Here is a 24,851-nt window from a genome sequence, read left to right as displayed (position 1 = left end):
ACAGATTTTATTTAGCTTTTGCAACTAACAAATGACTCCCAGATCATTGAGTAATATAGTCCTGGGTGTAAACCTGTGGCTTTTCAAAAGATTTGCATCTCAAAGGATCAGAGACAAAAATTACATATTTTTTAAAGTAAATACTCAAATAAAAGTGGGTCAGGGGCCTAGAATCAGGTGAAGTCTGTTTAAAGTTTAGTCAAAGTGATTGTGTAATAGAATACAATCATCAGTCTTTACGACTCCATCTTGCTTGAGTGTGCCTAGTTCCCACAATATGTCAGTTACCAACATCTGCTTAGTCCTAAACATAAAAATGTTAATTATTCAAGGAATCTAACCTTAGCCTAGGAATTACTGAAACACCCTTCCTGCTAAAAACCCTTTACCCTGAGGCTCTTTACCTCTTCAAGAAGATAAAGACAATATATACAAAAACAATTTTAAAAGGTTGTTTATAAAAAGATTTATAGGAGTCTCATGACTGGGAGTACAGAAACCAGTTTGTTGACCAAGAGACCATCTTGGATCGTTGCTGACATCCAGAAGCCTGTTGTCATCAATCACCTCCCAAACTCCTTCCCTGACCCCTTCTCTGACATAAAAGAAGCCTGAATTTTGTACTTCTTTAAGATAGTTCTTTAGAATGTTAGTCTGCCATCTTCTTGGCTTGCTAGCTTTCCAAATAAAGTTACTTCCCTTGCCCCAACTACTTTTCACTCTACTCATTGGCTGTTGTGCAGCAAGCAGTTCATTCTTTCATTCAATTACAAAGGGAATGTTAAGAACATTGCAGTACACCTGAAACTAATATTTTATGTCAACTGTAATTAAAAAATGAAAAATTATTATTTTTAACTCAATGTATTGGGGTGAAATTATTTAATGAATTTATATACATTTCAAGTGAACAATCCTATTATACATCTTTTGTATATTGCGTTGTGTGTCCCCCACCCAAAGTCAAACCTTTTCCATCACCATGTGTTTGACCCCCTTTACCCTTTACTACTTCCCCACCCCCCTTCCCTCTGGTAACCACCATACTGTGTTTATGTCTGTGTCTATGAGTTTTTGTTTGTTTGTTTTTCTTGTTTGTTACATACTTTTCAGACTATAAGATGCACATTTTTCCCCCACAAATTTGGGAGGAATAATGGTTGTTAATACTGCTGTTGAGTTCTGTTACATTTACATTGGTGAAATATTATGTTATTTATATTATTAAATATTTTACCACATTTTTTGCTTCAAATTTTTTTTCCTACTTGCCTCCTCTAAAACCTAGGTATGTCTTATGATCTGAAAATATGGTAATTTGTTGCTTTAAAAAATAAATGGATAAAATAAAAATATCATCTTAATATTCTGGAAGAGGGAGAGGTATTATTTAAACATAAAAATACAGGGTTCTTTTATTCTAATTTTTTTAAAAAGCTTGAAAATACAGTGAAATACTTATCTGTGTGTACCTTAATTTTTATTCACATATGTACCTAGTCTATACCTTTAGAAAATGTAACCACCACTGTTAGAGTTGTTCTGTTTGGAAGCCAGGATATCTGAGCACAAGCTGCATATCTGCCACTTACTTGCTTTGAGATCTCAAAAAATTGAAGTCATTTTCTCTGATTTTATTACTGTGACTTAAAAAGGCTTGGCCTTGATGGTAGTCTCAGGTGTCTTCCAGATTTTATATTCTACAACTGCTATGTATGTGGTTTCTACAGAAATATTTATAATCATGGTCATCTCACTTAGCTACAGTTTTCAATCTAAAATAGTTACCCTTGTGTCTTAGGAAAAACTTTGGGCGATCAATTCTTTCTCAACAATGAAACAACAAGCAAAATAAAAGCTAGGAGAAGTCTTCTTTTTGTAGCACACTCTCCTGTCCCCGAACAATGCACAGAACAAAACCAAACCTCGGGATCTTTCCTCTCATGCCTCAGCTGTCCTCTGCAAGCCTATTGTTGACTAAAATTCATTGCAATCTAGCACTTCCTGAATTCTTCCTTAAGGTACTAAATACCTTTTTATATTCTATCAATAATTATAAATGACTATGACCATGAAGGCACAGTATTTCACTTTCTGTGTGTACTAAGAAATACATATAACTTGTGGGATTTAATCTACTTAAAACAACCTCCGCTTATCACCTAGAGCTTCAGCAATGCTTTGGTCCCAAAGTCACCATGGTTCCTGACATGTAACTTCAGTATGATCATCATATACCCTTACATGTGACATTATTGATGGACCCAAACTATTAGGGTATTCAAATCTGTGAAAGTATTTAGAGGAATGCTTGCATTAACTTCTTATATACTCATTGAGAATTAGCTTCTTTCTGTGTTGGTGACACAGATACTGGTCATTATATAAACCTCTTCCAGTAAAGAGGGTAGCTGGATCCTCATAAATAACACTTCTTTAGAAAGTCTGTAAATTCCAGTTTTACAATAAGACCATGTGTACCTTGGAAGTTTTATCACATTGGAAGCTTCCTATACTAATATAATTAATGTTTATAGTTAAACATGCAAACACAAACAACTAAAAATTAGCCTCAGTGTCAGAGGAGCCAAAGTATTATAAAAATAATAAAAATAATTACATCAATGGTGATAATGGGCACCATTCTGAGCACTTTACCTGTGTTAGTTCATTTAATCTTCACTCTTACCATTTTACCTAAGATAAAATAACAAAGAAATACTAAGTATCTTGCCCAAGTCACATGATTTATAAATGGCAAAGCAGGCATTCAAAACAGAGTCCTATACATTCAAGTCTTCTTCAAATGACCACACTGTCTGTCAAGAAAGCCTTACCAATTTTTAATTCCAAATACCATGTAGTAATTATCTAGTTTGACTCTCAACAATAGTGGAGTTATTAAATAATACATTTTGTCAATTTAATTAGCAAAAAAATATTGTTAGTTGAATATGAATTTAAGTAATAATGTGTTTGAGCACTGAAAAACAATTCTCCATTTAATTGTTTTTATTTATAAGTTCTCTGTGTCCTAGACCCATTTTAATACTTACTGAAGCAATGTATATATTGCTGTATGTAACATAAATGTACTTATGCATATACATATGTAAGATTATTATTTTGCTTTAGTGTTCTTGTGTTTAGTATTTGTGTGTTTTTTTATTTAGAGTTTGCATTTCTATTGCTGAAAGCATTAAACATCTTTTATGGTTACTCAGTAAATACCTTATTCTTTAAAGCCTTCATTATTTTAAAATTAAGTGATTTTTTAAATATTTTCTTAGATTTTTGCTTATTGTTCATTATGTTTACACTTAAAGCTGTAATAGATGCAAAATTCCCCAAGGGTAGGCAATGTAAATCTCTCCATCTTGTTCTCTCTCTCTCAGCCTAATTAACCAGTTGCCCCATAGCTATTTATTTGTTTTTTAATATTTTTTATTGACTTGAAATAAGATTTTTATAGATAGTATGGTCTTTGAAAGTCTTTTTATTTTTTTGGCCCATTTATCTATTCCTTTATCATTTCCTTCCACACACCTAAATCATTGAAAATTTATGTGTTTAGATTTAATTTAAGAATATATATTAGTATTATTTTTCAAAATGCTTTTGGCTATTATGTGTGCCTCAAGATAAACACTAGAACTATATTCACATCCAAAAACAAAGGAAAGGAAAAGAAATATTTCACTGATTAACGTTGAATTCTCGAATTCAACACATAAATTAAGTTGTGGAGAATTGATATGATGGCTTAATTTAATCTTAGATCCAAAACATGACATTTATTTTCAGTTAATCAAGTCTTCTTCACATTGGTGCTTCATATTTTTTATACATTTTATTCATAGGCATTCAATAAACTGATTGGTTATTATGAACATATATACTAGCTAGTTATATTTTATTTTCACTTTAACACCAGTAACCTTACTAAACTCTATATGAAAAAACATATTTTAATTTTCCTATTGGATTATCCTCAGTATAAAGTCATTTTCTCACTTCATGATAATTTTGGTCCTTCCTTTTCATTAAGTATCCATTATTTTTCTTTATTATACTGGAACTTGTTTCCAGTTCAATGTTCAATTATTGTCCTAGTCTTGATTTCATGAAAATTTGTATCACCTTTACATATTAGGTTAGAATTTGGTTTGAGACTTATACTAGAAGTATCCTGTAAAGATTTTTTATGTATTATTTTATAGTTTAGGTATCCTACCCTAAATAAGCAATCTGAGATCTTGACTTCATATCCTGCTATAAGGAAGAGGTTCTCTTTTCTGAACATTCTGCATCTGCAGCAGCTTTGATTTCTTCTTTTACCAGAGTAAGTGACTCTGAAACACCAATCCCCAAGACATTGCTCTAATAACACTTCCAGGTTCAACATTTCCTGTTGCCAACTTAGTTAACTATATACATAAACCTCTTTGCCTTTCCCCATAAAGGCATGTAAAGAGTGGCTGCAAGAAAAGTTTTAGACATGAGTTGGGGAAAGGGTAATGGACAGGGAAAACAGCCATTTAGGCCTTACAAAATGTTTCCTTTTAGTATGGGAAGCACCTTCTGAGATAAGAATATAAGGTTATGGTGGCTGAATGGCAATTTCTTACTATCTTTTCTTGGATGACCATACTTTCCTCTTCAGTAGCTCATTTTCACTTTGAGGAGTACAAATTACTGTTCAGGAATAGAAAATTACTGACCACCAAAACATTGCTTTCTTCATTGTGTTTCCCTGAGTAATTCAGCAATTCAATGAAAAATATGGGGTGGCAAAGCAATTACTGCTAGTTTTCTCTGTTGAAACCAAAATATTCAACATATCTCCTGAAGATGAATTAACATCTCTATTTTCCCCATTTTTCTCTCATCCTCTAGTCTATAATCTCATTTTTTTATTTCACACCAAGTATGTACAATTCTTCTTTAGCAAAGCTTATCCAAGATTATTATTAATGCTGTTGTGGTTTAAGTCTGTGGGATTGGATGTTCTTACTGTCATTTTTCAAAGTGCTGCTGACTGTGCTGTCTAAGGAATGGTAACTCACAAATTACTTCTGTGTCTGAAGATAGAAAAAATCTGAAGTCAATTTCTTGAATTAATTAAGAGATAACATGTGCAAGTGCCACAAATAATTATCACTTGAAATTACACAGTCAAAAAGGCCAATTAAGGAACCAAATATAGCTAATGAGAAAATTTAATTGATCATTTTTCAAGCTACTGGCCTGGCCCAGCTTTTTTCTATAGTTCAGCAGCAAAAACATTAACAGCAGAAAACAAAACCAAAAAAAAAGAAAAAAGGCAATAGAGGCTCAGCTGATTTTATATGAGTATGGGCATCTGGATCTCAGTTTAAGTTCATTTTATTTTTAGCTATATGAATCCATTTATTTTCCATCACATCTACATGTATTTAGTTCATTGTAAAAGGCATAGTTTCTATGACTTTTTAAGAATTCTAAAATTCAAAGTAAGAAAGAAATTTTTATACTTTAAATCTGCTTGTTAAAAAAATCCATTCAAAATCACCATGAAGGACTTCTCCTTCACATTAGCTTTTAGTAGGATTACAAACTGTATCCTTTGAGTAACCTTCCTGAAGAAATCATCTGAGAATTCTTGTTAAAGTATAAAAAAAAGAAAATTAATTGCTAAGTAGGCAATATAGTAAAGAATCTTTATAGTCAAACCAAAATGAGACCAAGAACCAAGAGAAATAGAGAATTACTCAACTTGGCTTTTATCTTGAGATCATTTTCCAGTCATCTAAACTTCTAGGTTATTTTCAAAGCTCCACGGAGCATAAATAGGAGAAAACATGGAATTTGTTCAATATGGGAAGAATAATGGGAGATGCAGACATAAAACCTCACTGAGGAAGCTGGAAATAATTCTGTTCTTTCTACACTTGGAAGTAGTTAGAAGAAGAAACAAAACAAAGAGAAAAAGAAAAAAAGAGGAAGAGAAGAAGGATAAAATAATTGTATATCTCAAAAAATCAATTTTTAGAACTCTCAGTTAAAATCTAGGCCTTATAGTTTTGAAGCCTGAATTTATATTTGTCACTTGAACTAAAATAATTTAAAATGAAAGTTTATCTCAAAGAAGTATTAGATTGGTAGTGCTCTTAGGCATCATGCAGGAGAAAACACAAATCTTCCTTAGTGGCCTCCATAGCACTTGCCTCCAACCTCAGAAATAATCTTTCACAGGATCAACATTATAAATGCAGGCAAAAACAAGGCACCATGAGTGAAAAGGCAAAGCACAACTGATCAACAAAAATTTTAGGCATTAGAATTACCAGATTTAGAATTTTAAAAAATATATTTATTTATTTAAATAAATAAAAATGGAAAACATAAGCAGGATCATGGAGAAAGAGACCACAAAAATGTGCAGCCAGATTTGAAAAATGTCTACATACTACTTCAGGTATAAAAATATATAAAAATTATAAACACAATGTGATATTGAACAACATCAGCAATATAAAGACTCTATAAGAGAAGTTGTAACCTGTGAGATAGATCTTAAATAAGAATTAAGAATGCAGAACAGTGGAAAGAAGTATGTCAACTATGAAAGTTTTGCTACCTCAAAAGTAACTTTCAAAAATCACAAAATAGTTAAAATACTTTAATGCTATTAAAGATATTTAAGCCCTGGCTGGTGTATCTCAGTGGATTGAGCACAGGCTGCAAACCAAAGTATCACAGGTTTGACTCCTAGTCAGGGCACATTCCCAGGTTGCAGGCCATGGCCCCCAGCAACCTCACATTGATGTTTTTCTCTCTCTCTCTTTCTCCCTCCATGCCCTCTCTAAAAATAAATAAATAAAATATTTTTAAAAAGTCATTAGGAAAGCTATAAAAAAAGATATTTAATATTTGTCAGAATCAGAATACCATACAGAGCAAAAACATTTTTCAAAGTTATTTTTCAGACAAACAAAAATTCAGAGTTTGACATATTTGCTCCTGAGTGCTATTTCTAACCAATTTAATTTCATTAGAAGAAAGTGAAACATAGAATAATGGTCTGAGATGTAAAATTGAATTATAAATAAGATGATAAAATTTTACATAAATCTAAACAGATATTGACTGTATTAATCCACAATAAAATACTATCTTTTTTTTAGTGAATTAAATAATCAAGAAAACAGCAACAAATTGGGCAGGAGTGGTTTAAATCCAATAAATGGATTTAAAGTGGTTTAAAGACATTCTTCAGGAGCTCAAAGCTACTCATTAACCTTTGATTTATGTTAAGGAAGTATAATATCATTTCTAAGTATCAAGAGGAATAGTGTATACAACTTTGTAACATGTAAGGCCAAATAATGGTATCATAAATAATAATACAAAAGAAGCTTGGAGAGGAGCTCCTCTTCCCACATTAAGACTTTTGCTTGCCAGCTCCATCCATGATGCTGCAAAGGGTAGGAGCTCCTTCTTTCTTTCTGCTGCATAAAATTCCATTGTGTGAATGTACCATAGTTTTTTGATCGATTCATTTAGAAAACATTATGCTAAGCGAAATAAGCCAGGCAGTGAACGACAAATTCCATATGATCTCACCTTCAACAGGAACCTAAACAACAAAACAAACAAACAAGCAAAATATAGCCAAAGACACTGAAATAGAGAACAGACTGACAGTGACCATAGGGGAGAGGGGAGGGAATTTCAGGGGAAAAGGGTAAGGATTTTCAGGAACAAGTATAAAGGACACATGGACAAAAACTGAGGGGGGGAGGGTGGAAATGGGAGGGAGGTGGGGTGGGAGGGGTGGGTGGGCTGGGATGGGAGTAAAGGACAGAAAACTGTACTTGAACAATGATTAAAATAAAATTAGGAGAAAAAAAAGAGAAGAAAAGGCCTTTGCTCTTGTTGGTCCCTTTACCTACCATGCTTTTCCTCTGGCTCCCCAGAAAGCACTGCTTCTTCTTATCCTTCAAGTCTCTGTTTAAACATCATCTCCATGGAGACCAAATCTGAAATTTCTCATTTGAACAGTTTTTCCTCCCAATTATTCTATCAGCACATTTTAAAACTACTCTTACAACTCTTCAGTCTATACTTATTTTATTTAAAAAGCACATTTTAAAGTATATCTTCTTCATCAGACTATAAACTCCCAGGGGCTTAGCAGATCACTTTTAGCACATTTCACAGAAATGTCTCATACAAATGTCAAATAAATATTTTGAATGAAGAACTTAATGAATGACTGAAATGTCTGAGCACAATGCCTGTCATGTACAAGTTCTCAGTGCATGATAGCACACATATTCTGCATACCTATCATTCCCACAGCGGTAGGTATACCGCTACTAAGCATTGCCTGGGCTGTAGTGAACAGCATAAATAAACTAGTATTTGATGAACAGAAGGTAGAGAGATGGCCATGAGTTACCCAAATGTCATTTCCTTTCCTTCCTGGTGCTTAACTACAGGGCATATCCCAGTTCCCCATACAATGAGAACTTACCATGTGACTGAGTACAGACAATGGATGCATATAGATAGAGGTAAAATGTGACATTTCAGGCCTAGCCCACAAAATTCTTCCATGTAATCCCCCTCTGTGTTCCTTTCTCTGTGCTTGGGCATTCAAGATAGCATTGAAAATTTAAATTTAAAAAGTTTGCATTTCTGATGAATGCATGAAGTGGTCTCTCCCACACACTTCTCCATACTTTGGACTATGATGTGAGGGAGATTTAAACTTGGTTGTTTTTAGAACACTTGACCTACCTTTATTTATATGACCTCACAAAATTATAATCCAATTAGATTATAGTTTAATATGATAATGTCATACCATATGTTGCCCTTCTTTTAGTTACAGGATATAATTATTTCACTGTATCATAATGTATTAGACTTTGTAAACTGAAGTTAAACTCACATAATAGAAATTATATGTCATTTTATGAAATTAGGCTGAAAATTACATGGAAAAGGAAATCATAGAAATGCAGGATCATAGAACACATTACTAGAGACATTTTTTTCTTTTGAGACTTTTTTTAACTCATTAAAAAATCCTTTCAAGCTATTTCTCTTTTTACAAAATTATAATAAGCATCTATTTTATATCTAATCTGCTCTATGCTGCTACTTGTCACTTCTTTCTCTGTCTTTTCCAATTCATCCAACTATTTAAAAGTTGAAAGTATATCTGACTTGCCATTTCTAGGGACTAATTGGTACTTCTGCTAATTGCATGCGGTACAATATCAGAATGATGGCAGTCATCTTATTTTGGGTCATAAGGCTACTGGTACTCCTGGCTCTGTAACAAGTCTTTTCATGACTACATAATATCCTTTAGTCAGTTTTTACATTTTATTTTCAGGTATTAATTGGTGACTCCTTGAATCTAAGGATTGGAAATGTCAAGAGTTATTTTGTTGATTGTTCACTTCACACTTCCTTCCTTTCACTTACACTACCTAAATATACTTATTATCTGATTATTTTACCTGTTGTTAATTTGGCAAATGTGAAACTCTTGTCCCTTAACTGTTTTTGCAAGTTGGCCCTAGTACAGGAAATATGTACTGGAGAGGTACAGATTAATGAGAATTGAAATTCCTAGGGCATGAAAGCCAATTATAGATTTTCAATGAGTTCAGTATAATTACAAAATTGGAGCAACTGCCATACTAAGAAGATTTTTGGTATTATTTAAGGCTTATCTTGTTTTCTGAAATATTTTCAGTTAATTTTGTGCTGTGTTATAAACATTGATGCTTTCAATCCAAGAAAACCATTACTATTATTTATTTTCTTTTCCTTATTTATTTATTTATTTATTTTTATCTATCATTTTTGTTGTTGTTCTAATACTATTTTGTCCATTTTCCCACCACCACTTCCCCCCACCCTACCCATCCTCACCTCCTACCCTCAATCTTTCTGTATGTTGGCTTTGTCCATGGGTCCTTTTTACATTAGAAGTTATGTTATTTTGAAAACAATCTCTCTGAAATCCAGTGCTCTTGAAAAAGACAGATTCAATGATACAGGTGGAAGTTCAAGAGCAGAGAACTGGGGGCAAAGACAGAATAAACAGGTCAAAGGAAGCAAGTTTGCAGGACCCCTCCAATCATGTGAACTAAGGATATTTCATGAGGTCTATGATTAAATAGGGGACATCAGCGGAACCAGTGTGAAATAAGAAGTGAGTATAAGAACCTTGTCCTGTGTCCCTGAGCCTTAATTCAATAGCTCTGTTTTCAATAGCTCTGTTACAATGTTTTCAATAGCTCTGTTACAATGAACTGTGTCTTTAAAAGAATATCAAGGTATAATTGGCATATAATATTATATCAGTTCAGGGTGTGCAACATAATTGTTCAATATTTGTATATGTTGAGAAATGATCATCATAATAAGTCTAGTTAGCATCTGTCACCAAAAATAGTTACAATTTTGTTGTTGTGAGAGAGGACAGGTAAGCCTTGGGTTAGAATGCCCAGACTTTCTTGAATGGTTATACCAGTGATAAATAGGATCACTCATTTAATGCAGAGAAACAAAAGTTTATATCCTTCAGACAATCTAAAAAGTAAGAACTACGGCAAAGAATAGACCTGCCCTGATGCAAGATTCTTGAAGTGGCATACTCCACCTCCCCTTATTGTGTTTTATTTTATTGTATTATAGTCATCATTTTCTACCACAGAACATAATGTGCTTATTAAATTAACTTCTTATGCTTCTTGTCTCTTAATGAGAATGAAAGCTTCAGGAATGTGAAAATTTTTGCTGGCACATTTACTTCCTCAGTACATACCACAGTTCTGGGCTCAGTGTAGGCCAAATTCAATAAAGACTTGAATGAATGAATATTAAAATGTAAAAGATAAATTTAAATAACTAAGATTTTTAAATACAAATCTGATGAAACTAGATATAATGGTTAAATGTGTTTTTAATGAGAAATGAATTGCTAGGTTTGGACAAAACAATGCATGGTAATCTTTGGTGATTTCAAAGATGCAGGCTTGACACCCATTAGGGCCTCAGCAATTTTCTGCAATTGAGTTTTCTGCTAAGATATTCTCTCTTTCGGTCTTTCTGTCTCTCTCTCTGTGTTTCTCTCTCTGCTCTCTCTCTCTCTCTCTCTCTCTCTCTCTCTCTCTCTCTCCTTCCTTCCCCATGGCTGGCTCTTTGCCATTCTCAGAGGGGCTTTTACTGACAAATCAACAAATTGCTATCCCCTTTCCATGCTAGAATCAGTATCTGAAAACATATTGTTCATTAATTTGTTTACTTGTTTAATATTTGTCTCTACATCAAAGTATAAACTGCAATATAATAGGAACTACATTTTCTGTCTTATTTCATCAACTCCTCAGAATCTAGAGTAAAGTAACTTTTTCAAGTAGCATATGAAGTCTTTGTATCTTATTTAAAAGAAGTAATTCCCATGTAATAATTGGCTTGCTTTCAAAAAATAAATCTAATTTTTTCCAGTCATCAGACATTTATGGAACAAACATTTAGTTTGAATATTATCTTTGGAAATATAAAATATGGGAATAAACTGTACCCTCAAATACATTTAATTATCCTTTATTTAACTATTCTTTGTTTTGCTTTAAGTACTATAAAATTAACACTTCCCATTGGGAAAATATCTACCACATGCCACAACATTAAGTGCTATAAAATCATTATTTTTAAAACTTCATGCAAACCTAAAACAAAAGTAATAGTATTACAAGGTGGAGCAAAAGTAGATTTACAGTTGTAAGTACATGAAACACAGAATTTATCTTGTTTTATTATTTATTCACACTGTATTATTTTTCATACAAACAATTGTAAATCTCCTTCTGCTCCATCCTGTACATATTTCAGAGTTCAGAAAACTGAGGCTTAACTCCCATTAAACATATATGTTAACATTTCTTATTTTGGTGGTTAAAAACACACCTTCAATCTCAATTTCTTTTCCTCTGCTTAGAAGTGTACATCTATTAGAGATACTCCCTAATTTTTTTTAAAAAAAACTGAGAAATAAGTAGCTTTTCTATTAACACATTACATTAAAAAACACAAGATATATGACTTAATTAAACTTCAGTTCGACTCAGTTGAACAATAAAAAGAGAAAAGAAAATTCAAAGTGAGAGTTAGATCTACAAGATTACTCCATGTAATTAAAAAATAAATATTCTTATGTGGGTTGTATTGAATTGTTTATGTTAGTCCTCAATTCAAAGTTGAAAACTAAAAGGAAAGATAGCTAACTCAGTGTAGGAAAAATTTTTTCTAGTCATCATTCAGACATTTATGGAACAAACATTTACTGACCACCAGAAAATGCAAGCAATTCAGAAAGAGATCAGAATACTGTGATATACACAAAGACTATAATATAATGCAACATAATTGAATGGTATTACTGATTATAATTATAAAATGAAGAAATTGAGATACCAGCTAAAGGGAAAGGAGATAAACAGAAACAAAGAGGCAGCATGTAACTCAACCATGAGAATATTTAGGAGACAGCCTCTGTACATGCGAGCCTGGAGACTGTACCTCTAATAACTCAGAGACTCATCAACTGAGATAAAAAACCCTCTGCTATTTTTAAGACCTGATAAGCAGAGCTGATATCATAAAAGCCTGTATTGGAGGGATAAGGTTTAGAAAAGGCTCCAGTACTTATGAAAAATGTTGTAACAATGCCAAAGTATGTTCTGAAATTACTAACTGTTGATTGTTTGGTTTTGTCTCTCTATAAAAAAGTATCCTTGCTGACCTCTACCCCTTATACCTTACATTATATTCTGAGGATTGTGAGTTAGGATTGATGATCACACTATGTTGGTGGTCCCTTCAAGGTATTTTAGGAGCACAGCATAAGGAATGGCTAATTTCTCTGTTTACATAAACTAAGCAAATGATGTAATTTCTCTGAGACTCAGTGTCCTTTAAAGTGACTGTTCTAATCTACCATATAAGATGGTAAGGGGAAAAATATATTAAAAATATATGTCAGGCAGAGTAGCTGCAACAATGACATTTGTCTTTATTGTTATATATTTTAATAAGAATTAGGAAATTCTACATGTAATACTCTCTACTGCTCAAAATCCTATTCAATGGTTGCCCACTGAGAAGAGCATGTTCTGTCAAATCTTTAGCCTATGATTCAAACCTATCTACAATTTGAACCGGACCTACTTTCTCACTTTTAATTTCCCATGTAAAACTTTCTCATGCACATTTCTAAATTCTCCACCAAGATGCCTTTATTAAAAAAATAATACATATTTTTAAATGTATTTACAGTTGTATGTGTAAAAACTATATATATGTTTTAAAGTATATCTTTATAGTTTATATATATGTATATAATATTTCTGCAGAAGACAAATTTGTCTGTACATTCTGAACTCACTCACTCTTTTAGCGAATGAACCTGACATTTTTCTCAATGGATCCACCTTTCTTCCTCATTCTCAGCTCTTGTGCTTTAGGCTAGTTTATCTCCTTGCCTACCTCAGACATGGGGCCATTAACTAAGACTCTCTAGTGATTTTATTATACACATCAGCCAAAATAATTTGTAGAGAGAGACAAGGGAATTCTCAACAGCCAATGAGAAATGATGGGATATTTTTCCCTGTAGTATTTATGGGAAAAATACTCTAGCTATTCTTTCTGGGTATGAAAAGGAAAAATCTGTATCCCTGGAAGCACAAGATAAAAACCATTTTATAACTACTAGTAAAGAAGAGTTAAAAATGAAAAGAGAAAATTGTATTTTGATTTAAAAAATTAAGCCCTAAATACACTGTTATTTGTGTGAAAAGATAAACTGAAGCATATTAAAAATGTTAAGAATTTATTTGAGCAAAAATTGATTCAAATAAAACATTGCCAAAACAGAAGTGTTTAAGAGCCAATGGAGACACTTTGTTAGAGAATGTATAGGAACAAAGAAAGAAAGTTATTGGTTGGTCATAGTTTAAAACCTAGTTGTGATTGGTTATGACTGGTTGATCTTAGCATTTTGATTTTTTAACCTTGAGGCATTTATAGGCTTAGATTTTGGTTTGCTTACTTAAGCTCTCATACATTAAAGTATAGGGGAGGAAAATTAATTTTACCTCTGCCTTTCTAGGTTCCTAGCTAAGACACCCTTTTTAAGGTTTCTTAATTTATTTTTTATTTCCCTTTAATTTCTTTCCTTTTATTTTCTTTTTTCTGCTTTGGCAGGCTTGGATCTGTTTTTTAGTCACATGAAGATTCTTAATTTATTATTCTCCTTTAGATACAGAAACTGGAAATCTTACATATTTATTACCTATATAAGAATTGTATACCTATTTTGGAATGTAAACTATGTACAAATAAAAATTGCACTAAAAACACAATACAACTTATAAGCAAAAATAAGGAGTATGGTAACAGTGCCAAAATGTTTTGGACAAGGATTAGAGTTGGACTAAAAAAGATAGTAAGGATTAAGGTAATATCACTAAATATTAAAATGTGAACCAATAGAACTTTAAATCTACCCTCAAAAATTTGAATCTTTGTAACTTTGATTTAGACAACTTAACATACTTTTTTTCTATATTGTAGTATTTAACAATTTCAAAGATTATATTGAATCTGGCACTATGAAAATATTTGTTATCTACTGACTTTTAAATGTGGTGTTAGTTTTATATCTGACATCTGATTACAGAAGTAATTATCATATCATTTGGAGAAATATTTGTTTATCGTAATGTTTTCAATGGACTGCTGCCTTTAAAAATACTCCATAAATTAGCCATTCAAGAAGACAAATAATCAGCATTTGTTTTTTAAACTCTTGTTACCACTCTAGCCTTACTAACTCTTTCATTTATCCTTCTGTTTTCAAAGGAGCTCTTAATTACTTTCATCCCCACTTCATTTGTAAATGTTTCTTTATTGCCATTCTTTCATTAGAATAAATCCTCCAACCTATTCAAGGACTTGAGACTTTACCACTGATTTACAAGTGATTCCATTTTATTAGTCAGATGTTTTCCCTGGCTTTAAGGTATCTATACTGCCATTGCTGGTTACTGTTGATGAGAGGCCCTCTTTTTTTATCCTCATTTCTTGGAAAATATACAGGTACACTTTCAGCAGTTGAAGGTAGTTGAAATTAAAAAGAACTAAAGAAAATAGAAAATCTTGTAATTGTCATGAAATGAGTCATTATTTTACAATGGTGGCTCAGCAGGCTATAGTTGCAATTGAGATAACATGACCTATAAAAATTTTTTTTCAAAATTTTCCATATGAAATTTTTTTTCATAGGTTTCAAGCTACTCCTGAATTCACTATGATAGAACCAAACCACATTGCCATTGCACAACATTCTAAAGGCAAAATTGACCAAATGCACAAAAAAATCACATGGTGGTTGATTTTAGTATTTCTTTTCTAGTTCAGAACACTTCTTTTCAAAATATATTAAAGATACACTATAAATATATAAGATATATAGGGTGATTATATATATATATGCACATATGTATGTGTGTGTGTGTGTGTGTGTATATATATATATATATATATATATAAATCTCAGTCTTTTTTTATGACTTGATTATGTGTAACTGAAGTACGTGGGATCTTTGACTATAAATGATGGTCTAGGTTATGGAATGTAAAAGCCTTGTGGATGCATTGATAAAAGTGGTTTTGAAAATAATATCTTAACTGAATAATAATTTTTATCTACTAACTACATATAAACTTCAAAATGTTTCATTTAAATGTTTTACATTAAGTATGGATCAGTATATTCTTCATGTGATATTGTACATTTTCCTATTTTGTATTTGTAGTCCAGATATCATATTGCATAGAACTCACATTACTAACAGTTTTATCTTTTATTTTATATAATGCTTTAAAAAACACTTAAATCTCAGTTTTAGTTTTGTATAAATGTCCATTCTGGTATAACAGTTTTTTTATCCCATTTCCTCTTTTTTCAGTATTATACTAGTTTCCAGTTGTTGCTATAAAAATTACTACAAATTGAGTGGTTTGAAACAACAGTATTTCTATTATTTTTACAGTTCTGGGGGTCAGAAGTACAAAATTGGATGGTCAAGCTGCCTTTCTCTTTGAGGCTGTAAAAGAGAATCTGTTTTCTTGACTTTTCCAGTTTCTAGAGTCTGTGTGCATTTCTCATGGGGCCCATGGTTTCTTCCTTAATCTTAAAAGTCTGCTGCATAACATCATCAAATCTCCCTGTCTCTCTGACTTCTATTACATCTTATTCTCTATCTCAGACACCCTGGTTTCCCTCTTATAAATGACTCATGATTTTATTGGGCCCATCTAGATAATTCAGGATAATCTCCCTATCTCAAGGAGATTCTTAACTTAATCACATCTGCAAAATCCTTTTTCCATGTAAGATAACATATTCAACAGCTTTCAGGGATTATGGTAGGGAAATCTTGGGGAGACCATTCGCTCTTACCACAATTATATGTCTGTGTTCTTCGCATACATAATCTTTTTTTCTATGGTGTTTTGCAAACCTGAGAAAATATCATCTTTTTCCTCAGTCTTCTGTAGGTTTATCAATAGTTGCATTATAACTTGTTGAGTTGTAGAATATGATAATTTAGTTCTATTTGTAGAATTTATCTCAGCTTTAAAGTTGCTGAACACTAGTAGTTGACGTTTTATATTCTTTTTTTCCTTTAGTAAACAATTTTCCATTGTCTTGGGATTTGTTTGATTTTCTATTACTTCTCCATTTAATATGAACCAGTCACTTAGTCCTCTGTATGGCATATAGTATGAACTGTGAACTATTGTGCATTGTAATAAGGGGGGCATAATTTGATCACCCCAAAATATGCCTCTTTGGGATATCATTTTAAGCTGGTTATTTTTAAAAAACGAATGACTCAGGAAAAATGTGTGACCATTTCTCTAACTGCTTAAAAGAATTTAGATAGAGAACATGCTCAGGGGAGGAGCCATTATCATAGAGAACTATTGTTTTATATAAAGCAGTTTGTGACAGACAGGGAGGAGCCTAACAAGGCCCCTGGACCAAAGTTCTTCTTGTGTCTATTGTCAAAGATGACCCAGTAATGGTTTGATGACCCAATGTTTGATTTTTTGTCTCCATGTAAATTACTTTCCTGACTTTCAAAATTCTAAAGACTAACCGTTTCTTTCTCCTCAGCTCAATATGGCATATAAACTCAACTGCCTGATTTGTCCTGGGCTCCATAAATTTATGGAACCCCTGTATGTACATGCATAATAAATCTGGTTCTTTTCTTCTGTTAATCTATTTTCTGAAAATTTGAGTATTAGACCAGCCAGAAGAATTTTGAAGGGTAGGATACAATTTTTTCCCCTCTGGTAATTTGCATCATGTGTATGAATAGAACAGATGTATCTCCCAAGTATATTTCTGTAAGTTTAACTTAGGTTTAATTCCAGTTTTCCTGTGCATGCCTGGTTCATCTAGATACAATAGGCATCAAATATAAAGGAATGTCAGAATCTACCATGTTCCTCTTATCACTAGTTTTTGATTTTCATTCCAAGTACAAATCCAAGAAATGCAAAACAATGTTGCAGAGAGAGACAGGGAAGATATAAACTTAAAGAGAATGTCTCACAAAGCAAAAAACAAAGTCATTTCCAAATACTTCACTTGCTAGTTATGACATTGCAACTGGAGAAAACTCCTATGCAAATTCAGTCATGCAAGCCCCATTTAGCTCTGGAAAATGTGTGGAAATTGATTGAATGAGCAGCTGGTGGTATTGTAGTCAGGCTCTCTGGAAGTTAATTGGGAAGCATTATGAAAAATCCTGACATTGTACATGTAGCTATCCTGACTTCCATTGTGCCCTAGACACTCATCACACACAGTTGCTCTTCACTGTAACAAAATAACTGGATGTCTCTGAGTCTCTGATGACTCTTATCAATAGCCTGCTGAGAAAACGAAGGAGGAGGGAGTGATGAGCTTGAGTTTGAACTTTTGTAATTGAAAAGGAAAAGCTCCTAATCTTGGGAGTTTTTATTTCCTATATGAAATATTTTTATTCTACTATATAGACGAAGACAAAGTATTACTTCCAAGGTGTCTTTTTATATTGTTCTTATGGAAAATCTAACATTGAAATTAAATTGCTTTCTTTTACCTGTTATTTTATTTGTGTATCTGTATCAGTTAGTTATTGTCTTGCAACAAACAACTGGAGTTAAGACCTCAGCTCTGCCATTTACCTAAGTACTTCAATTTCTTCGTATGTGAAGTGAGGTAACACCTGCTTCAGGGAGTTGTTGTAAAGATGAAGTGATTAAATGTCTATAAAATGCTTAACAGAGTATCTGATACTCAACTGATATTTAATTTTATTCTCTAAAAAAAGAGGATCAGGAATTTGGGAAAAGTTGGAGAGTAAATTTCAAGATGTGTAGGATGAGGTTCACTTGAATCAGTGGGTCTCAGACAGTTCAGGAGAAAGATCTACACTAAGGAGATGTATTTTGAAGTCTTTAGCATATAGACAGTTGTTGAAGTTATGTGTGGTCATAATAACTTAGAAAAACAGATGGCTACAGAGAAAACTAGTATTTAAATGATGAGGAAGGAGACTAAAATTCTGAGAAACAATAATTAGAAAAAGGAAGAGTGGTCAAGAAAAGAAAAGCTTTTGAAATGTTGAAGTGTGAGACACCTTCAAATGCTACAAAGATTAAGTAAAATGTGAATGTTTAACAGGCATCTCTAACTTAACACACCCAAGAAGGATTTTGTGATTTTTCCAGCCATTTGTTAATCTCCAAAGATGGCACTGCCATTCCTCCAGGGGTAAGGCCAAAATTATGGGTACCATTCTTGATAATTCTTTGTTTCACTTGTCCCTCTTCATTCTTGCAGTGATTAAATACTTCAAATACAAAAAATAAAGTCTTGCCCTTTTCATCAACTAAATCACTAGTCCTACTTTGTAAACAAATGCACAGAATCATTCTATTACTGAGAACATAATATTAAATAGAACTGAAAGTCTCATACATGACAAACCCCCAAATTAAGCTGCTTACCATGATTTATAACATATAACAGGGTCCTCAGCTGATAATAAGAACACAAAAAAGGGTTCCTGAACTTTCAAAAGTCAATTAGTTAGGATGTGGAAATGTGAAATCTTTGTAGATTAGTTAATTTTGGCAGTGAATTTATTTTGTATGTTCACCATAATGTTAAATGTTTCCAGGCAAAAATACTTTGACAACTCACCATGCTTCTTAATCACCTCAATTGTTGCATTTGTGTTAACTTTATTGAGGACATTTTCTTTCACTCAGTGAGCCTTATTTACAATCTAGTTTGAAATTATTTATATATTTGCTTCCCCTGAAAGAGCAATATGTTTTCAACTTTCTAATAACTGGTTAAGCATCTGACATATATTCCCCTTTTCATTCTGGCTTCTTGCTTGTTTAGAGATAAATATGAATCACACTACCTGAAGTCTCTTAACTTGGCTCTGATATATATTCTACTATTTTATTGAAGTTGCATTTTCTTATAAACTAGCTTAAGTTCTCTACAGAAGTAAGTTATAGGCAAATATATTTGATTTCTAAAAGTCCAAGATAATGGCTTGCATGAATCAAAGCTAACACATACCACTGACTATGGAAAGGGACAGCTCTATCAGGTTTTTTTGTGCTCTAGGCAGACAATGATTCTGTAATTGCTGTAGAATGCTCAGGGATACCCAACAATGACAACAACAACAAAAAGCCTGAAACAAAGAAGGATTTTGTTTAATGCCTAAGAATCCCATGAGAAAAGACTAATACTATAAAGAAGATGAGGTTGAGACATATTTGATATGTTGTGCCTTCCAAAAGAAACCAAATTATAGGTAAGGAAACTGAGTCTACAAAGATGACTCTGGTTAAATTGGAAAATAAATTTGCATGGTAGACTAGTCTCAGCAGCCCTGCCCTGAGGGTTCCAGAGACATGTGGATTGTAGGTGGAATGTCAGGTTATGTTTGAAATCAGTTTAGTCCCTAAGGAGTACCTGGGCATCCTGGGAAGAAGTATATGGTAAAATTAAAGACTCATGATTCTAGATTCACTAACACTGTTAATGTGGGATCCCCTTTCAAAGAAGCTGAAGGCCCTTACAGAAAGCATTCCCTTCAGGCTGAGGAGAGGAGTAAAGACTACAGAAAGGAATGAGATGAAATAGCAATCTAGGTGGTGTTAGAAGTGAGAATATATGTCTCCCTTTTTCATGGGGAGGCTTTGTCGGGGGAGTGTGTCTGATATCTGTCACTTAACAGAGGGGTAGTAAGTCAAGAATAATGAAGAGATAGTTTAAATAATTTTCTATAGGACTCAGAAACAGAGTCTGAGAACATTCTGGAGATATATAGCAAAATAAAATCTAAATGATTCCTTCATTTCACATACTCATTGCCCTTCAGCCACCCAGGATTTCTATACTCTCATAAACATGTATTCTAGTAATAGTCACAAATGACCTCTTATTGTCAAATGTAATGGATTCTGCTTTCACCATTTTATGCAATTTATGCAACAAATATTTATGGAATGCTTTCTAAATTCCAGGAAATATTCTAGTTACTTATGATACAATAAATAATATTTTAGTGAAGTAGAGAGGTTAGCAAGGCATAGGCTTAAAACTGTTTTCCGGTAGTTTGTGTATGGGTGTATCTATGTGGACTTGGGGCTCCTAAATATATGTCAGAAGTGTAGTTGAGGTTTTTCATCTATTTTGCTAGGGGGCATAAAAATAATTTTGTGCCACAAAACACATTCACCCTTGCCTGTGGAGTTAGCATCCCCAAAGGAGATAAATGATATGCACAATTTCAAATGAAAAGTAACAAACAAGTTACATTTTTTTTTGCCTAGACTTGTGCCTGATACTTTATTGTGAAGATCTCAAATAAATGCACTAAAACATATGACTTGAGCTCAAAGTCTAAGTAAAGCTCTTTGTTCCTAAAACAAATCTTACCACAAGTCAGATTTTAAAGACTCAAACCACGAGTACTCTCTAAATTCAAAGCAAAATTTGTCAAAACTAAGGATGAATTACCTCCTGCGTGTTGGGCAGTTCTCAGTTTGTTACAGCACACACCTTGTGGGAGGGTCTCCTCAGTTACTCTGGGGAAATAAAGCACCTCCCAAGTCAGTTGTTTCACACATGAGAACATAGTGTTTTCCTTTGGCCTATGGTAAGTTTTCCAATATCTTCTGAATAATGGTTTGCACACAATAAGAATATTTTATATAAGACTTAAATTTGTGTCCCACAGTCTAACAAAAAAGCACATAAAGAAATCCCTAAGCACATCATTCACCAAGTGATGTCAATTTTCCAAGGTTCTATATATTCAATAATGCACTGCTTATCTGTGGAATGACGTATTTTGGTTCAAAATATTATTTTTTGTATTTTCTAAATCACAATATATGTTATAAAAATTTAGAAAATAGATCAATAATGATACCTAATAACACTTTGTCCACAGATAATTTTATTAACATTCTGAACTATATGAATTATTAGTCTTTTTAAGCATACAATTTCCATTAAATAAAAATAACACTGGAAATACTTGTTTCCTAACATACCCTTTTCATATAAACATTATGAGTATCTTGCTATGGTATTTAATATTTTTCTTCATTATTTTTAAGACTATATTCTGTTTATGATATACTACAATTTACATCATAATATCCTGACTTTCATATTATTTGTACATTATTGCTATTATAAAAATAATGCATTGTATGATAAATGAAATATGATAAATGAAATATGAAATAAAGATTGTATGATATACAATATTCTGAAAAATTGTTTTACACACACATCAGTTGTTTATTAGAATAAATGCACATGAAGTAGAATTATTGGGCCAAAAGGTACATACATTTTTAAGTATCTTGATATAGACTATGAAAGATATTCACAGAAGTTGATAAAAATATAAAATTCCCTAAGAGTATGAAAGTGTTATTTCCTACAATGTCTCAAACACATTGCAATATATTATTTTCTTTAAAGTTTGATTGCTGATCTGCATTTTCATACTTGTTAATGAATTTGAAATTAGTTTTATTAGTTGGCCATTTGCGGGTTTGAGCAAAGCACACTAATACTTCAAAGAAAATAAAAGACTTTAAAGGGTAGAACTCTACTACTGCTGTATCTGGCTTCAGAAAAAGAGAAAATGGAAGTTTCTGAAACAGAAATGTTTCTGCAGGCCACTGAATCACTAAATCATCTGCACTTCAACAGGACTGTAGTGACAGTAAATGACTGACCCCAATCAAAGTTAGCTGAAACAATAGGCAAAATTACTCATTAATTTCCTTTAGACAATCCTAATAAGCCACAGAAACACTAAAACTAGAGATTCAAATGCTACCTCCCATATATCATACCTCATTGCTGCTTCTCTCTGCCATTTAGTTTTATTCTATAGACCTTAAGTCTAGAGTTAAAAAAAAAAACAAAACATTATATTCTGATTGAAAATTTTGGAATTACTCCCCTTCCAATTCCTTGAAAATTCTAGGAATAGACTGTGAATGCTTTACCTGGGTCATATTTTAATCAAGGCAATTAGATGCTATAATTAGCAGCTTTCATTACATTATTGTAATAGGGAGATTAAATTTTTCCAAAGGAAAAAATATGTTATTTCCAATAAAAAGAGAAAAAGCTGGTTAGACAATCACCATGTGATTAATCATATTAATCATATTCATTCTCAGAGTCCTCTGTTCTAAAAACTGATAAAAAGTATTCTAATGTATCTCTTGCAAGTTTTACACCTGGTGATGAGAGAAAAATGATCACTTATTTGAACGTGATTTTCGGTCACATTGGCTCATCCTACTTTAAGATACAATGGCAAAATCTGATAGAAATTTGGGGAAATGAGCACTATCTTTTGCTTATCTACTCAAAGGTGGATATGAGAGATTCAACAACCAATTTTGTCTGTTTATTCAAACAAAATTCTGTGTGTGCCTGCCATGTCTGGCGTATGTCCACCAACAGTTGGCAATGAGAACTGGCATTATCACAATACCAACGTACCAGGCTTAAAGTCTACATACCAGCACAGTTACATACCCACGTGGTACCTAGGTTTCACTTATAATGGCATAATTTATCCAAGGCTGTATTATCTGTTTTATATTTTTATACCATTAAGCCCATATTAACCCAAATATATTGCTAAGTGAACCATAGCTAATCTTTTTCCACATGAACCATGCATATTTACCTTATTGATTAAAGTTATTAAGAGCCAGAAAGAAAGTAAAATTTTATAGAAAAAAAAGTTAGTTTATAGAAAAAGAAGTTATTTTATAGAAAATAAGTTAGTTAGTCCACCATAATTACTTAGTAAAATACCCGGCTACTTATGTATAATGTGTCACATTTTCTTTTAGACATTATCAATCTTAAAGTAATTGAATTGCATATAATTTTTCTCCTAAGGATCCTAACCACCTTACAACTGTGCTCATATGAATTCCCCATATCTGCTCACAGATGACCCAAGAGATAAATACTCTGTTAAAATACAAGAATCATGAATATAGATGTTCTATAAAGAACTCTTGGTCTAAAGGTTACAAGTTCAACTCTAATATAGATTAGTAATGATGCATTATCATTATATTTTAAAGGTCACTGGAAAGAAGTCAACAATTTGATTCTATCTTCCAGGAAAAATGTTACAGATGTCTTTTCTTCATCAGTAAAAAAAATGTTTAATTTACATCAGAAAAAGCTTTTATAGAAATAGAGACCAAAGTCTTAGAGAGCTCAAATTAGAAATAAGTGTAGAAAAAGAACAACAGTGCACCAGCTCCCACTGTCTGTTTTCATGAAGAAGGATAATTTTACCTGATCTATTATCAACATGCAACCTTAGATAAAAATATTTAACATGCTATATATGCTATGTGTTTATTAATAACTGTATCCTATTTCAAAACCAAATTATTTCTTAATTTTAAATTAAAAATATATCATACCATAAAATGTTATTCTTTGGAAATAATCCAATTGAAAACTTCCTCTATTACATCATCTATGGGCATATACAATATACTAACAGATTCAGTTATTATAGAGTTTATTAAAAGATCAAGTTTAAGCCCTGGCTGGCATAGCTCAGTGGATTGAGCGCAGGCTGTGAACCAAAAGCATTGCAGGTTCGATTCCCAGCCAGGGTACATGCCTGGGTTGCAGGCCACAGCCCGCAGCAACCGCACATTGATGTTTCTCTCTCTCTCTCTTTCTCCCTCCCTTCCCTCTGTAAAAATAAATAAATAAAATCTTTAAAAAAAAGACCAGGTTTATAACTAGGTAAATTATTGGAAAAAATGGTTTTTGAATTTAGAACTATGGAAACAACTGAGAACAACCAAACTATTGTGGATATTTAATAAGAGTCTCCTAAATTGTAATTTAAATCCTTTATAACTAATTATAAATATTTGGTGTGAATTAATTCCTACTAATTTGCCAACTCCTCCCTATTAAGGAGTAAAATACTGGCAAATTTATCAAAATACTGATTTTAAGTATTCCCCACATAGCCTCATATGAACCTGTTATGTTTTTTGCTTTGTAGTAATGATCCTTGAAGATCACTGAATCCAGTTTTTCAAATTCTATTGGTATTTACTTAGAATCTCTTTCAAATATGGGAGCAATTTTGCTTTAAAAATCT

Source organism: Phyllostomus discolor, chromosome 3 (genome assembly GCF_004126475.2).
Source record: "Phyllostomus discolor isolate MPI-MPIP mPhyDis1 chromosome 3, mPhyDis1.pri.v3, whole genome shotgun sequence".
NCBI lineage: Eukaryota > Metazoa > Chordata > Mammalia > Chiroptera > Phyllostomidae > Phyllostomus > Phyllostomus discolor.
Note: the sequence above shows the minus strand (reverse complement) of the source record.